Below are 17,476 nucleotides of genomic sequence, written 5' to 3' on the forward strand. Positions count from 1 at the left end.
ACATATAGAATTTTACAGCTTTTATGAAATACTAAAAGCTATGACAGCACTTTTAATAAATTGAGCGCAAATGTATGGAAACTTGCACAAGACAAAAGTTCTACTTCCGGTTGTCGAATTTCGTTCAAATTTTTTTATTACTTAAAATCACTACCAGTATTATACACAATAAATATCAAGAAGATTTAAATAATTTTAAAGGTAAAAATACAATAGTGAAATATTGTATTAAAAAAACACTACTTCTGGTTTAGGAATTCTGACCAAAACTCAATCAGCTCTAAGTTAGTACATAAAAAATACAAATATAAATTTTCAGCTTGAAACGTTCAGGGATGTGGAAAGAATAGTGGTCACAACATTTTTGACCTTTCTAAGAGGAAAAAATCTCACTTTCAGTTTATTACATTTAGTTTTTTTATTTTCATCACATTGATACAATTTTCGTGAAGAACACACATGTTTAAGTGGTCGAAAAAAATAGTGGAATAAAAAAGAATAAACTGCCTAAACTAAAATTGTATACATAACTTGGTATTACACTTAAACTTTTAGATATGAAATTTCAGTTCAATAAACTAAAAGGTTTCTAAGGAAAACATAAAAAACCTCGATTCTCGAGAGTAAAAGTACTACTTCCGGTTCAGATAAAAATATTTAAAAAATATAAAGTTATATAAATTATTATTTCTATTACATGTAAAAAAAATTCAGTCCGATTCAGTTAGCGGTTTGGGAGATAATTGAATTCAAAAACTTAAAAAAAAGAAGACACCTATAAGGGGAGGTACTATTTCCGGGCAACTTAAAAATTAAAAAAAAATTTACGTCGTATCGATAAGAAATTTAGTAACCGATACTAAGTTTTGGTTCGATAGTACTAACGGTGTTCAAAAAATACACAGACACATAGCCACACAAACATTTTTTCTAGATCATGAAAACGTGATCAGTAGGGATCCCAATCGAATATTCGAATATTCGAGTATTCGAATTATTCGTCTGATTTTTCAGCCATTCATTATTCGAATATTATTCGTGTATATATTTTTTAATAAACTAAATACACAAAATCAACATGAAAAGAGTGATGACGAAGAAGCCGACGATTATGAAGAAAATGAAATATATAATGGGGATAACTGTGATAAAAATTAAGATAATGAAGAAGATGAAATGTCTACATGTGAAGAAACCGATTTGTATTCATTAAATATGGAAATTTTTGAAACTTTCCGATCGAGAATAATCTCTACGAAATTTTAGAAAACATCAGAAAAATAATAGGAATATTTAAGAAGTCACCGGCGAAATAAACATTTTTACAAGAAATCATAATGAATAAAGAAAATAAAAAATTGCTAAATTATTATTGGCTGTGAAAACGAGGTGGGTGGAATTCAATGGCAACTATGATAAGACGATTAATTCAAATTTATGCTTGGTACATATGTAATAACGTTTTTTTTTTAATTTTAGAATATATTCGAATATTCGAATAGGTATTGATTTACTATTAGATATTCGAATAGTTGAACTCGACGAATATTTGGGATCCCTAGTGATCAGTAACATACATACATACATAATTCTACCTATAACGCTTTACCAACGGATGACCGCTATAGAAGTCATGCGTAAAATACCAGTAGCGAGTATAGCGTCACTCATTATGTAAACAAAATACTTTGTGTATGATTGACTATTTAAGAAAATATTTCAGGTGTTGATATTTGGTTACTTGAATAAATCTAACAATATATAATATATGTATATCTATGGTCAAAAACTCGATTTAAATCATAATGAATAAAGAAAATAAAAAATTGGTAAATTATTATTGGCTGTGAAAACGAGGTGGAATTCAATGGCAACTATGATTAGACGATTAATTCAAATTTATGCTTGGTACATATGTAATAACCTTTTTTTTTTAATTATCGAATATATTCGAATATTCGAATAGGTCTTGATTTACTATTCAATATTCGAATAGTTGAACTCGACGAATATTTGGGAATCGATTCCGAGTTCGAATCAGTCAAAATCTCGAGTTTGAATTTTCGCATCATCACAAAACTTCATCAATTGTTACTACGCACACATATAAAGTAAAAATCGAAAGCGAAGTAACAAATAGATTAACACTAATAATTTCAATCACACCACCGACGAATCGTACCACCCAGCTATACAATAAACGATAATCGCGATTTACACATACAGTACGTATGTACGTATATATGTACTTCATACACATTCAGTCGAATATTCAATCAATTCGTGCGGGTTCAATATGTTGTGCACACGGTGGATTATTAATTACATATATATTCTGGCGGTTAGCGCGGACGTACGACAATTATATTGTGTACACGTCGTATGTACCTGAATCGCGTTAATCCCGTCGGACAACGAACTGTTGCGACAGTGGGTCTATCATCGGATCGGTTTCGTTATTCGAATTTCGAATTTTTGGCGGCAACGTTTGACAGTACGAACTGCGTGTGGGTGTGTGTCCGTTCGTCCGTCCGGCACGATAGTGAACTGCGCGTGCGCACCTCGCAGTCAACGACTTGACACTGACTCACCGGCGAACACATGGACCGGTTAACCAGCTCAGGTGATCAGATCACCTAGTGTTGTCACGAGCTGTATTCACTCTTCGGTCATAGATAGTCTAATTAGTAGAAACACCTATTTTGGCCATCTATTTTTGTCAATTTTAGCATTTTCATTTTGCATTTTAGCGTTTCAGGGCATTAAAAATGTTCAATTTTAGCATCCATTTTTAATGGGTGACACGACAACTCGTTCGCAGATTTTCCGTAAGCCGAGGATGCGCTCCAGGCATTACGTATACGGCCATCTCTTTCTCACCCCGTCTGTTCACCAAGATCTCGTTTACTATGCCATTACGTATGCAGCCATCTCTTTCGCAGACCGTCTGTTCACCGATAACAGAATTTTGTTCCTAATGAATTAATTTTTATGTCAGAACTATTTAATATGAGTCAATTGAACTCAATAACTAATTGTAATGATTTATGTGTATATGCATGTATATGGATGTATGTATTGTATGTTTATGTGTATATGTATATATATATATATATATATATATATATATATATATATATATATATATATATATATATATATATATATATATATATATATATATATATATATGTATCAGTGGCGGGCGGTGACTTTTCAAACAAGGGATGCTGTCCCTTGTTTGAAAAAAAAAACCGACCAATTTATTTTTTAAAATTTAATTTTATTCTTCGTTCCTTTTTACAAAATTCATCGATAACCGCATCATAGAATTTTTTATTGTTTTTTAAATTTGACATTATTTTCTTTTCGATTGCAATTAAAGCAAGACCAGAGAGTCTTTCTTCACTTTGACTACTTCTGGTGAACGTTTTAATTCTTTTCATAGTCGAAAATGATCGTTCAGCCGATGCGCTCGTGGAAGGTATCGTACAAATTAATTGTATTAAACTAAATACTTGTTCCAAAACGTCTATTAGATCATCTTTCACAATTAATTCCTTTACGTCATTTATAGATTTCAAATGAAAATCTTGCGTTGAGTACATGTAAATTAATTCGCTTTTTAATTTCATAAAATCAAAGTATTTTCCATAAGTTAGGTGGAGTGATTTAAATAGGAAATCTGGAAAATTATTTTCATATTCTTTAAATTTTTTGACGTTAAAAAATTCGAGAAATTTTAAATTTTCGATATCTCGAAATCGATTGGTTGTATTTACTGAAAGAGTTTCTAAAATTTCAGAATAGTGAAGTTTATACGTTGTTTTCACATCTTCTTCACATTCAGCATATTTTCTTTTTCTATTAAAATTTTTAGTTATTACTTTGTTCCACAATGAATCAAAATCGTCTTTTTTGTTATCTAAATATTTTACAAATTTTTTAATTTCACTTACGCAATACGATATGTCAAAGGTTTTTTTTTGTAAAATTTCAAATAAAAAATCTGCCGAATTAAATATTGCAGAAAATAAATGCAAATTGAAATTGAATTCAAACTCTTTTAAATAACGATGAAGGACTTCAGCATTTATGACAGCATCAGTATCCCATTCGTCTTCGTCATTAATTATTTGATTAAATATTTCCATTAATTCTGTTTGATATTCTAATATCATATTTAAAATTTTGCTATTGTAGTTCCATCGTGTAGGGGCAGCAGTGGGAAATCGTTTTTTTATTTGACAATCGAGAAGGGAAATTCTTCTTGAAGACTTACAAAAAAAAGTTGAAAATGACAACATACGGCTGAAAAAACGTTTGCATCCGGATATATGTTTAACAGATTGCGACAAAACTAAATTCAATCTGTGAGCGTAACAATGGACAAATAAAGAATTAGGACAAATATCTCGAATTTTTCGTTGCACTCCATTATGCTCCCCGGACATTACAGCCGCTCCATCGTACGTTTGTGCAATTAATTTGTCCAAACAACCAAATTCTTCCAAGGTCTCACGTATGTGCTGAAAAAGAGCATTAGCTGTTCTATTGGGACTAACATCGACAAATCCAACAAATCTCTCCTGAATTTCATTGTTTTCATCTACATATCTAAAAATAGTAGATAGCTGAGCTTTGCGACTGATATCTGTAGATTCGTCCACAATTATGGAAACAAATTTTGATGCACGTATTTCAGTTTTAATCTCATCTAGCAAGACTTTTGATATTGCGGATACCAAGTCATTTTGTATATGGTTCGATAGTCCAGTAAACACCGTAGAGTTATCTAAATGAGTTTTCAATTTTATGTCTGATTCACTCAACAGATACAGCAACTCAATATAATTCCCTCTATTTTCCGATTCCTGGTGTTCAAAATGTCCTCGTAAAGGTTGTTCTTGTTTTGCTAAAAAACAGATCGCGCTTATTAATTTCGACAAAATGTATCTATTTGCAGTAACTTCTTTGTTGTGCATTTCAATATTTGCTTTAAATTGAGCACTTAAAAAATTTTCTATACGAGGTCCCTTTCCAAATTTTTTAAATTGAGCAGCAGAACATATGTGAGCTTGAGAACATTCATGTCTCTTGCGCGATTTACTTAAATTGTTTAGGTCAGAAAATCCAAATTTACTCCAGACATTCACTTCTTGAGAAAATAAAATACATGGCCAACAGAATAATTTCGTTAAGTGAGCACATCCACAAATCCATGAAATTTTTTCGTATGTTTCTGTGTTAAAATACCTTTTAAATGTTTTTGTTTTAGACTGAATATTTAATATTGGTGTGGGTTTGGGGCTCTTAACAATAATCTCCTTTTCATTAAATGGGAGAGAAGCAAATCTTCTTTTCAGCACATTTTCAATTAAACAATTGCAATTATTATTGATCTCGACGACAAGTCCACTCTCATTGTTATTTTCGATATCCATATTAAAGGCAATAATGAAAACTCGTAAGTAGTGGAACAGTAAACTAAAAATAAAGTTAGACGAAACTAATTAAAATGAAAACTTAATTCAAAAGTAAAAAATAACCAACTTACAGTATAAATGATTAACTTCGTCTAAAGAAATGAATCGGCTAGCTTTTTGATAAATAACTTGGGGCGTAGCGTGCGGAAATATCGATCAACAGCGGCTTCCAAGTGAAACTCAATAGATAAGCAAACAGAGAAACCGAATCCACCGTAGAGGTTAAACAAGTGTCAACGCGTCCGCGCGAATATGACAGCCTCATAGTGCGCATGCGCAAATGGGATCGGTCGCGACTCCGAATCCATGACGCGCGCGCACTTCACTCAGCGTCTACTCGCCAGCGTCACTCGCCTGTGGCCGGCCTATGCGAATGCGGCCTATGCGAATCCTTAATAAAAATTATCAAAAGATCCTATATAATGCATCATGTAACAAAAAACACGTGATAAGTGAAATATATATATATATACTCATATACTACATCATAATCACGTACATCACTAAGAATACATCGAAGCGAAATTCAAATATTTATTAAAAATACTCTTGGCTTTTTAAAGTTATAGGGGATGCGCCGCATCCACCGCATCCATGGACCGCACGCCACTGATATGTATATGTATGAATGTGTATTTGTGTATACGTGGAAGTATTTGTGTATATTTGAATGGTGTACATATATGTTTATATAATTGTCTTTGGCCAGGAAAGCGCATTAGGTTTACCTGTTAGGCCTTCTTGGTGTAAATTAAATAAAAAAATAAATAAATATACGTACGTACTGTATGTGTAAATCGCGATTATCGTTTATTGTATAGCTGGGTGGTACGATTCGTCGGTGGTATGATTGAAATTATTAGTGTTAATCTATTTGTTACTTCGCTTTCGATTTTTACTTTATATGTGTACGTAGTAACAATAGATGAAGTTTTGTGATGATGCGAAAATTCAAACTCGAGATTTTGACTGATTCGAACTCGGAATCGATTCCCAAATATTCGTCGAGTTCAACCGTCTGTTCACCGATAACAGACGGTCTGTGAAAGAGATGGCTGCATACGTGATGGCATAGTAAACGAGATCTTGGTGAACAGACGGGGTGAGAAAGAGATGGCCGTATACGTAATGCCTGGAGCGCATCCTCGGCTTACGGAAAATCTGTGAACGAGTTGTCAGGTAACCATTTTTATGGAGAGTTTAATTTTAAATAATAAAAAATTTTGATGAATACATACATATATACAATTTAAAGACAGCACGACGATTAAAAAATAATAGAAAAATTTAAAAATGTTTTGGAATTAAACTTACCATGAAAAAAACATGAATATAAAAATACAAAAACAAAAAATATGAATAAAAAAATATAATACCGATTAAAATTTATTAAAACTCAACATTCTTATTTGAGATTCGGACGACGATCGGTAACAATTAATTAAATTGTATTTACTAAAATACCTTTCAGCATCCACACTATTGACGGAACACCAAATAGATTTTAGAGCTGCACAACCAAACTCTTCATATTTAATTTTTATTGCCATCAATACAGTTTTTGCAAGCCTATTTCACCCTTTTGCAAGTGAAATTCACCCTTTTGAAAATGAAATTAATTATTTTGCAAATGAAATTAATTCTTTTGCAAATGAAATTCATCCTTTTCAAAAATCGTATTAAAAAATAAAGAAACCGAATTAAACAATGTGTGCTTTTTTATGTATTTTAGTTTAAACTGATATTTCTATTTGTATATATGTACATATTTATTTAGAAGGTGCAAATATTATTTTCATTTTTTTATTTTCAATTTTTCAATTTTTATTCAGTTAATCAAGTTAATACATACATAATTCAGGAAATATGGTTATACTCAATGTTTGGAGGAATAGATGTGTCTCATTTAGTCTCGAGTGTGAGTCTAGTTTTAAGACGCTTTTTTGAGCAGCCTTTTGGATACACAGCTCCAACTGTCTTCTTTTGCTTACAGTAGTAGACAAAAGCAGTTGCTTGGTTTTGACAGGAAAAATACTGTCTATGGTAAACTGCAAGCTCTGTTTTATCCCCTCAATTTCTTTGTATAATAAATGGGGAAAATTTTAAATTGTCTATTAAATTGTCTATTAATTTTATAAATTTTATGCAAATTTCACTTTTGTTTGTTATTTTAGCATCTATTCGCATATGTTACGATTTTAGCATCTATTCCGAATTTTAGCATCAATTAAGCATTAATAGCAAAATGCCCAAAATTCGTGTCTCTACTAATTAGCATTAGATTGTCTATTGAACGTACATACTTTTTGTATGAGAGAATTGTATAGATAAGCCAGCAGCATAGCTCGGTCGTTAAGCTTTTGCTTAGCGTCGAGAGGCGCCGGGTTCGATCCCATGAGCTGACCTCGATTGAAAATAATTTTTCTGAGTATATCTGTAGTACTGCTGGTCAGACCTGGATATTTGTGACTCCGGGTCGATCGTTTCCTATCAGAGTTTGCCAATTTTCTCTGATTTCATTGTTGAAACGGTTCCCGGTAAAATTGGCTAAATATCCTTCCTACCTACTATGTCACCACTATTTGAGATTGATTAATGTACAATAAAAATCATGTACAATTCATAGATATATCGTTAATTTGCGAGTTTTTCAGTTCCTGGTAATATTGAAACAATTTGTTTATTCGTAAAGGCGTTTCTATTATTATAACATTTCTCTGATCGGGTTTGGTGCATCCGCTCTAAAATCGCCAGATTAACAGAACGGCAGCTTTAAACGTAGTTCTCGTTTTCTCGAATGATAGATTGCACATCAGATGACGAGTAACCTTTCGATGTGCACTGATGCAATTATTAAAATTGAGTTGGATCTTTCTGGCGAGTTTAATAAGGCAAGATTTGGTACTTATCGAATCTTGCCTTATTAAACTCGCCTGAAAGATCCAACTCAATTTCAATAATTACCATTTTAATAATTGCATCTGTGCACATCGAAAGGTAACCCGTCATCTGATGTGCAATCTATCATTCGAGAAGATGAGAATTGCATTTAAAGCAGCCGTCCGTTAATCTGTCGTTCAATTTGTCTGGCGATTTTAGAGCGGATGCACCGCATCCCTCTGATCATACATACATATGTACATATTAAATATAATTTACACCAACCTAGTATAACTTGGTCCTCTACTTTTTCCAAATTCTCAACCTTTCGAATTGAGACTGCAGGATGTTGACCATTAATCAAACTTACACAAAATCTTCTAAATATATGAACTTTTCACAACCACAAACACTATTTTTTAAATTTTCAAATAAAAAATTATTATTATATGAAAGAAACAAATGAAGTCTGATTAAATTTTCTAGTGAAAATTCCGGTACGATTTTTAAAAACCGAATTCATCACTGCACTTATAAATCGTATAAATTTTCAATATAAAATTAAAGCACACTATTTAATTTTCAATATTGAAAAACCCAGACAGTATTAAACGGTCCGAGTATTTTAAAATTATCTCGAATAACCGAATAATGAATCTCCTACCGGCTTTACACTAGGCAACGTAGTAACTACAAACAAATGAAAGTATTATATTTATTTTAAAGGCAACATTGAATATAAAGATATTTGTATTAATTTAACGGTTGCGTTCATACAATAGAAGACATATTTATAAAAACGAACAAAAGGAGAGGGCTTAAACCGATGAAATTTTAAGCAGGATGTTTAAATGCCTTAAAAAGCTGCGAATCTCGACAACTGGAATTATCCCGAATTTTTACGAAAGCACCGACAGTGGAAATTTCAATATTTTCGTAAATTTGTATTAATCCAGCTTTTGAAATTCTTTATGTAGTGAAATCCGATTTATAGGATTTTCCACTTATTTTTTCAGCCCTCGTCGTTTTTCCGCTTTTATTATTTTTCGCTTAATTTAATTAATTCAATTTTTAAATTCCAAATACCTAATATAATAAGTGAAACAGTACTAAGATCCACCACCTGTGTTAATTTTTACATACCTCCTTTACGTTTCATTTACGATTACAATTCAGGAAAAAGTTTGCCTCTTATCCGATCGTTTTCATACTTTGCCATATTGCTCATTTTGGTCATCAATATAAGTAAATGGATCCTTCGCCATTACGATGGTGCCAAAATATCGTGTAAGACGCGTTTGATATCTGCCCGGCGAGATAGTCGTTGACGTTTATACATCGTTTGTTTATTAGTTTTAAACATAGATGGCGGTAGTAAAATAAAATTATTGTTTTTATACAAAATAATAATTTTATATACAAATTATATAAGAGGTATGTTTTTAAAAAAAATTTTTTTACAAGGCTATTCTTAGTTTTTATTAGTTTCACTTCGTCAATTGGTCTGAAAAACTTCCTATATTCTTTCGATTGCTTTGAAACTTTGCCATTTTGTGGGGTTTGGCCACCGTAGGGATTTTAATTGGGTCCACTAAGTCGATGGTGAAATATAAACTTTAGAAACACGTTTAAGAATCCAAAAATTTTGGAGAAGGTGACAGCTCACCCAATCCAAATAGCCTTTTATTACTTTCCGCCCCTTTTTACTCGTTTTGTCAGATTTTAAATGTTTAAACGCCTATAACTTTATCTTTTTCACACTATAACTTTCCTTTTGACTTGTTCAACAGACAACCTGGATCATAAGATATATCATCATCACTATATTCATGATTGATTTAATATATGAGTGGAATTTTCATGTTCTCTCTTCCAGCAGTATGACTCAGTTGCGGCGTTTTTGTTGAGCACCAAGAGATTATTGGGTTCAATCCCGGGCTAATCTTTAATACTGCTGGTTAGACTTGTATATTTGTAACTCCAAGTCGATCGCTTCTTATCTGAGTTTGCTAATTATATCTGATCATTGTTGAAACAGTTTCTCAAAATTGGAAAAAAGAAATCATCCTACCTGTTGTCATAAATCTTCTGTAATTAATATATGTACAATTTGTAAAAGTCTAAATCCATAGATGTCTCAATTGATTAATAAATTCATTCATTGTTAATTTCGTGTTCTTCAGCTTTTCTAAATACAGTGATTTATCTCTTAAAAATGCTGCATTGTTTGTAATTAATTGTCTAGGAAGGCGCATAGGGTCTTCCTGTCAAGTCTTCCTAGTTATACAAATATAAATACAATAAATAAATAAAAATTTGGGCGTTCCTATACCATTAAACCAATTGCGATGAAACTTACAGGAGTTATTGTGTCCCGCGATAGTTTCTCCAAAAAAAATCGCCCAAAAACGGGAACGAAAACGGGAAAAACGAGAATGAGTGGCATTGCAACGCAATAATTTCAAATGTTTTCGCGTCACCACCTGCGTTGTTAGGGTAAAATAAACAAACAATTGAATAATTTCAAATGTGTTCGCTGTCTGCGTTTTTCCGACAAATGAGAACGGGAACGGTGTTCATTTTGATGTATTATTTTTTATTTTGTTTTTACTTTATCCATGTACATACATACTCGTACGTAGTAACAATAGATGAAGTTGTGTGATCATGCGAAAATTCGAATTCGAGATTTTGACTGATTCTAACTCAGAATCGATCACTGATCGCGTTTTATCCTACTCCTATCGAACTGATACTTAGTAGTAGTTATTGAAATTCTTATGGACACGACGTAAATTTTTTTCAATTTTTAAGTCGACCGGAAATGGTACCTCCCCTTATAGGTGTCCCCATTTTTACTAACCTCTTATACGTTTCACATGGTTTTCGTGTAAGCGGTAATTTTTTATATCCCTTATCTCTTATCCGATCGTTTTCATACTTTGCCATATTGCTCATTTTGGTAATCAATATAAGTTAAGGTATCATCCGCAATTATGATGGTGAAAAAATATCGTATTATTACAAATCTCTTCTTAGTTCAGAATCGATTTTGTCGTCTGTCGAAGTTTGGGTTTATATTGCATCGTTTTCAAACTTTGCCATTTTGCTCGATTTGGTCATCAATATGAGTGGAAATGACGTCCGCCATTACCATGGTGAAAAATAATCGTAATAGACACGTTTTAAAATACTGCATCTTCCTTTACAGTGACGTCTATCGTCCACACTGTCCCATTTGTCCACACTGATTGAGCACTTTTCCATACTCATGATCAAAGTTTACGTTTACGTCTTATTATCATATTTTTCTGATTTTTCCTTTTTCTTTTTACATACCTCCTTTGCATTTCACATGGTTTTCGTGTTAGTGGTAATTTTTATATCTCTTATCTCTTATCCGATCGTTTTCATACTTTGCCATATTGCTCATTTTGGTCATCAATATACGTTAATGTATCGTCTGCCATTACGTTGGAGATAAAATATCGTATACAATGCGTATCAAATATCCACAATTTCGGTTTCGGTGACGTCTTGCAAGCTACCATAATCTATCTTCAACCTTTTCGCCATGAAATGGCCATATAAGATTTAAATTGTTTAAACGCCTATAATTCACTCTATATTTTATAAAATTTGCTCTATTGGTTCTCGTTATCTCTAATATATAAATATTTATAGTTTTAACTCTCAAATATATATATAAATTTCAAATTTGGCGTGTAGCTTCTTGTAAGGTAATACACGATATATATTGATTTTTGGCCAAATATGTCATAATTCTATGTATATATTTTTTTCATCCGTTTTCTTATGTAAAACATTGTGGCGTATTAGGTTCTTGCTGTAATGCCACAATGGTTCAAAATTATAAATAAATAGAATGTATGGTGAGCATAATTTATAAACAATAAGAAGTATCTGCATATGTATCTAAAATCAAATACAAAATTTGATAAACATTCACATAGCTTTGACGCAATGCTGCAGCAAATTGATCTTGGATTAAAGGTGATACTTCACTGCCTCTTATACACAGGTATCATCACGAATATCCGCAGTTCTACGTAAAAAATCATAATTTTTTCCGTTTAGCAAATGAGGATCTAATTTATGTATTCTAAACCCTCAACGATTCCGCCATAAATGTCTCTCCGCGTATTCCGACGGTCCTTATGCAGTTCGGCGGTGTTTTTTTTCAACTTCGCTATTCGGAAGGTACGACCCTGATTCTCGGACCCGTCAGCCCCGATGGTCAAACTGTGGCTCGCCGCTAAAAAATGACATTGACAACGCGGAGACTGCTCCAAGAGCAAACGGCCAAATAAGCGTTTGCAGTCGGAGCTTTTTGGGTGCGGCAGCCGGTGCCCGCCATTGTCCATGTACGGTAGGACTGGTTCGCCCATGCACCGACTGCAACTGTCCCACTTGCACTCACTGCAACTCCACACAGTGGGAGAGGGAAGGTGGAGAGATGCATGCTCCAGGTGATCTTTCGCTAGGCGGCTTCTATAAAAACTGTCCATAGGTAAAGGGCGAGACAAGCACACATGCGATCGATTCGCAATAAATGAACGTGAATTGAACAAATTCATATACGTTAAATTATGAGAAAATATATTTCATCACGTTAAAAATCATATTTATCATCACGAAATAAAATTGAATTATATCGTGCACTCTTATTTCCCATTCTTATGCAACACCTGCACGGAATGATGCCTCCAATACTAAGCAGCCAAGACTCCAAGTAGTCAAAATTAAATGATTTATAATTCACCCAATTATACTCAAATAATAACTAAAAAAAAGTCAATGGGCCTGGTTTGGACAGAATTTTTTGTACATATTTTTGTACATTTTGCCAGCAGTTTGGCTTAGTGATAGCGTTTATATTTAGCATCACTGAGGTCATAGGTTCGTGTCCTCGCCACTGCTGGTTAGATTTGGGGGTTTTGTGACTCCAAATCGATCGTTTCTCTATCAGAATTTGCCAATTTTATCTGATCATTGCTGAAACGGTTCCTGAAAATTGGTATTAAAAAATCTAATCCTGTTGTCACAAAAATCTGCCTGTGTATAATTTGTATTAATTATACACAGTAATCTGAAATCCATAGATGTCACTATGATTATTATTTCTGATCAATTTTTATATTCTATATTCTATATATTCTGATTGTATATGTATGTATTACTGTATTTCTGATTTCTGATTGTTTATGTATTTCATTAACGTACACCCGTCGCATTGGAGCAAATCTGTAATGGCGAGTGTTTATTGATTTGTGACAATAAAATAAAATAAAAAATAAATAAAATATGTATCTTGCAAGTTTAAAAACTTTTTATTATTACAAAATTATGTTTACAATACATCTTATATCTATTTTAATCTATATATATATAAAAATGAATGTCTGTGTTTGTGTGTCTCGAATAGGCTGCTAAACCACTGAACCGATTACGATGAAGTTTTCAGGATTTGTTGTGTGCATGTCCGGGAAGATTACTGTGAAAAAAAACGGGAAAAAACGGGAACGGAACGGGGAAAACGGGAATGAGTGTCATTGCAACGCAATAATTTCAAATGTGTTCGCTACCTGCGTTTTTCCGACAAATGGGAACGGGAACGGGAACGGGAACCGGAATGGGAATTGCATGCGTTATTATGGCATTGCAACGTATGCCGGGGTTCAGCTAGTAATAACTAAAAAACGTCACTGGGTCTGGTTTGGACAGCATTTTTTGTACATACATATGTATCTTGCAAGTTTAAAAACTTTTTATTATAACGAAATTATGTTCACAATACATCTTATATCTATTTTAAAAGCCACTAATCTACTGATCATTTTCTATTTTACAATTTAAAATTTAATTTAGTTAGTAATCATAGTATTATATTATTCTAATGTTAATGTACAGCATAATAGGAAATAGAGCTCAAAAACCTATTTACAATTATTATGAATACATAACATTAATTAAAGACTCTCTTAAGTCGATGACCTAAAGCAGATTGTGTTTAAGTAATCTGTGTTTATACCTGAAGGGTATAGACATTTTGTTGTAATCACTAGAGGTAGGATAGCCAAGGTGCCGCTCATTGTTCCATTGTTGTAAATCGTTTGTAAAAAAGGTTCGGCAAACCTTTAACAATGCATTTACAACATTTGAAAAATACGCGGCACCCTCTGGGTCCGGGCTTTGGTAATCACCGAGACTCTTCACAAGTGTGTTAGTATGTTATAGTATGGTATGGTATATAGAAATATGTATATGCATTTTCTATTTACAAGGCTTTTATATGTGTGCTTTAACTATTTCAACAACGAAGTTTGGACAGATCTAATCTTCGACATGTGGGATTTCAAAAACGAAACGGGATGAGTTAAAAGTGGCTTATAAAATCTAGTACGATAAAAGGTTTGTAAAATGTCGCAGTATAAATATATAAAATCAACCCAGAAAGACCGTTTAAAAAAATAGAACTAGGCGTTTAAACAATTAAAATCTGACAAAACGAGAGGGTGGCAGATAGGAAGAGATGGTTAAAATTATAACAATTTTTAAACATTATCTATTACGATTATTTTTCACCATTGTACTGGTGGATCTGATTTGAATATCTATTTTTATTTTTAATAGATATTCAAAAATAGATATAGATAAATAGATATATCTATATCTATTTTTGACCAAACCGCGCAAAATGGAAAAGTTTCAAAACGATCGGAAGAATATAGGTATGTTAATATCCATATGTTGTCAGACTAATGAGCGAAGTGAAATATAGAAGAGCCTTGAAAAAAAACTACAATCCCACAATAATACTCTGTTAATAATACATACATATATACCTACATATACATCAGTGTTCACGTGAGCTACATACGTTAGGGCGTAGTTCATTTTCCTAGTCTTATCCTATTGGTTTATTTTTTACTATACTGCTATATTTTTTACAACATGCAGTTGATAGGGGTTTTTAATGTAAAATATAATATGTATTTGAATAAAATAAATCATAATGAATATATTAACAAGTACTTATTCATTGTAATAAAATAAGTCAATAAAATGTAAATATTTTCGGGTTAAATATTTTAGATACGATCCGTAGTTTCCTTTTTCTCTTGTTGTGGGAGGTTTATACCTACTTTTGTATTTACGATTTAGTATTTACAAAATACGCGAGAACAATATCAGTTTCTTGATTGGCATTCGTCCTTTATTAGTCGGAAAAAAAAGGTCCTCGCCCAAAATATAAATTACACCCGAAAACGGCTCACTTGGCGAACACTTCTATACATAATTTATTTTTCTTTTATAAGACATTCCCTTCTTTATTGTTTTTTTTTTTTATAATTTGTAATTATTATTATTATCCGCTATTATATAGCTTATTATTTTTATGATTGTGTTAAATGTGTTGTTTGTGTATATACATATGTATGTATATGTTTTATTTTTGTCATGTCTAATTTTTTTACCTATTATTTTGTTTCTTTTCTGTTATATTTTTGACCAATGTGGTGCATTAGAAATTTCTGTAATGCTACAATGGTCTAAACTTTCAATACATAAATAAATAATTAAGCCGTTATATTTTAATTCGATATGTCCAGAATTTCGTAAAAGCAGAGTAAACGTCTTACAGGCCACCAGTATTTTTATATATTGTTAAATGCAAAACATTATATTAAATGTTATAAGAAATATTTCTCGAAATGAAGAAAAGTTGACTTATTCCAGTTTCAAATATGTATAACGGCTTATATATTATATATTATATAATATATGTATAAGCCGTTATATTTGAAACTGGAAATATAATAAGTATATAAGTCATGGAATAAGTATATACATATATACATGTGTATAGCTAACAAACTAAACAGATGATTTTATGACAAAATCACTAATTACACTGAGTAACAAAAAATTACGAGAGCGGATGCTTATTAATATTTACTAATTAATAAATTCTAATATGAATATGTTTTTTATTGGTTCCCTCTCGTTTGTGAGAAATTCGCATATGAACTCCGTTCTTAAGGTTCAAACACACTGAATCATACGGCATGGACGTGCTCATGGTTTCCATCTGGGAAGGACATTCCTTAAGTTCAATTTTAATTCGAGAATTGTTATTTCGACAATTTCCGTGTGTCCGCGCCTTTATTGAAATTAAATGTTACCTGTATTATTAGTATTTATTTATTTTATATTATTAAGAATAAAAAATTATATGTAGTTGTAATTAAAATCCACACTCAAAAGTCCATTGAACCTTCACATATTGAAAGTACTGTTGAAATTAACAACTTTTAAATACGTACATGATATAATATTCCATTATAAATAAATGTATTTGGAAGGGTTTTCGTTCATAAATTAAATAAATATATGTAGGTACAAATAATGAAATCGCATCTAACCTCATACAATTATTGCGTTACATCCGTTGTTTATACATAATAAAAGCTAAACCTGTTTACAATCAAACACTAAAGGCTATTATTATTTGCAAAATAAAAACAAAATTCCTCACATTTATACACAAACGCACTTAACAACTTCATTTTCAATTATTGTGCGTATAAATTAAATTCCAATGAATATAGCTATCTCGTATCCCTTATACATTATTCTTTTTAATTATTCCGGTCTTATAAGCAATTCGAAAGCGATGCATAAAATAACAGATTTTCCATTTGTGGACTTTTTTATTCATTTCCTTTGTGAAATTGTACATACATAATAATTTTAATGTTACCGCACACTCGATGACAAAATACCATTGTGTGAAAGCTGCAAAGTTATCGACTGATATTTAAGCCGCATTATTTATTCAAACCGAAAATAATCATCATCACATTCACCGCAATCCCATTCGTTCATCCGATTTAAATATGTACATTAATAAATTTACATATGTACATATATGTATGTATATGTAGTTATTAACTTATTTTGCATTTTCAATATGATATATAAAATTAAAAGTCTAAATTTTAGCTTCAAATCAATTCTTTTCATCATAATCGTCATTTTCAAATTCAGTCCCCCCGTATAATTGCAATCTATAATATTATGGCGTA

The 17,476-nt window shown here is 31.8% G+C and overlaps 1 protein-coding gene across 1 annotated transcript in view; it reads right to left on the reverse strand.

The window, feature by feature from the left end:
- The window catches only part of Lrt (Leucine-rich tendon-specific protein), a 153,255-nt gene extending 150,671 nt beyond the window's left edge, over positions 1–2,584 (reverse strand). Inside the window, exon 1 of the mRNA XM_077433551.1 lies at positions 2,389–2,584. The gene's annotated coding sequence lies outside the window, so the exon portion shown is untranslated. The remainder of the gene's footprint in view (positions 1–2,388) is intronic.
- Between the last annotated feature and the right edge of the window lie 14,892 nt (positions 2,585–17,476).

The sequence above is a fragment of the Arctopsyche grandis genome, chromosome 1 (genome assembly GCF_051622035.1).
Source record: "Arctopsyche grandis isolate Sample6627 chromosome 1, ASM5162203v2, whole genome shotgun sequence".
NCBI lineage: Eukaryota > Metazoa > Arthropoda > Insecta > Trichoptera > Hydropsychidae > Arctopsyche > Arctopsyche grandis.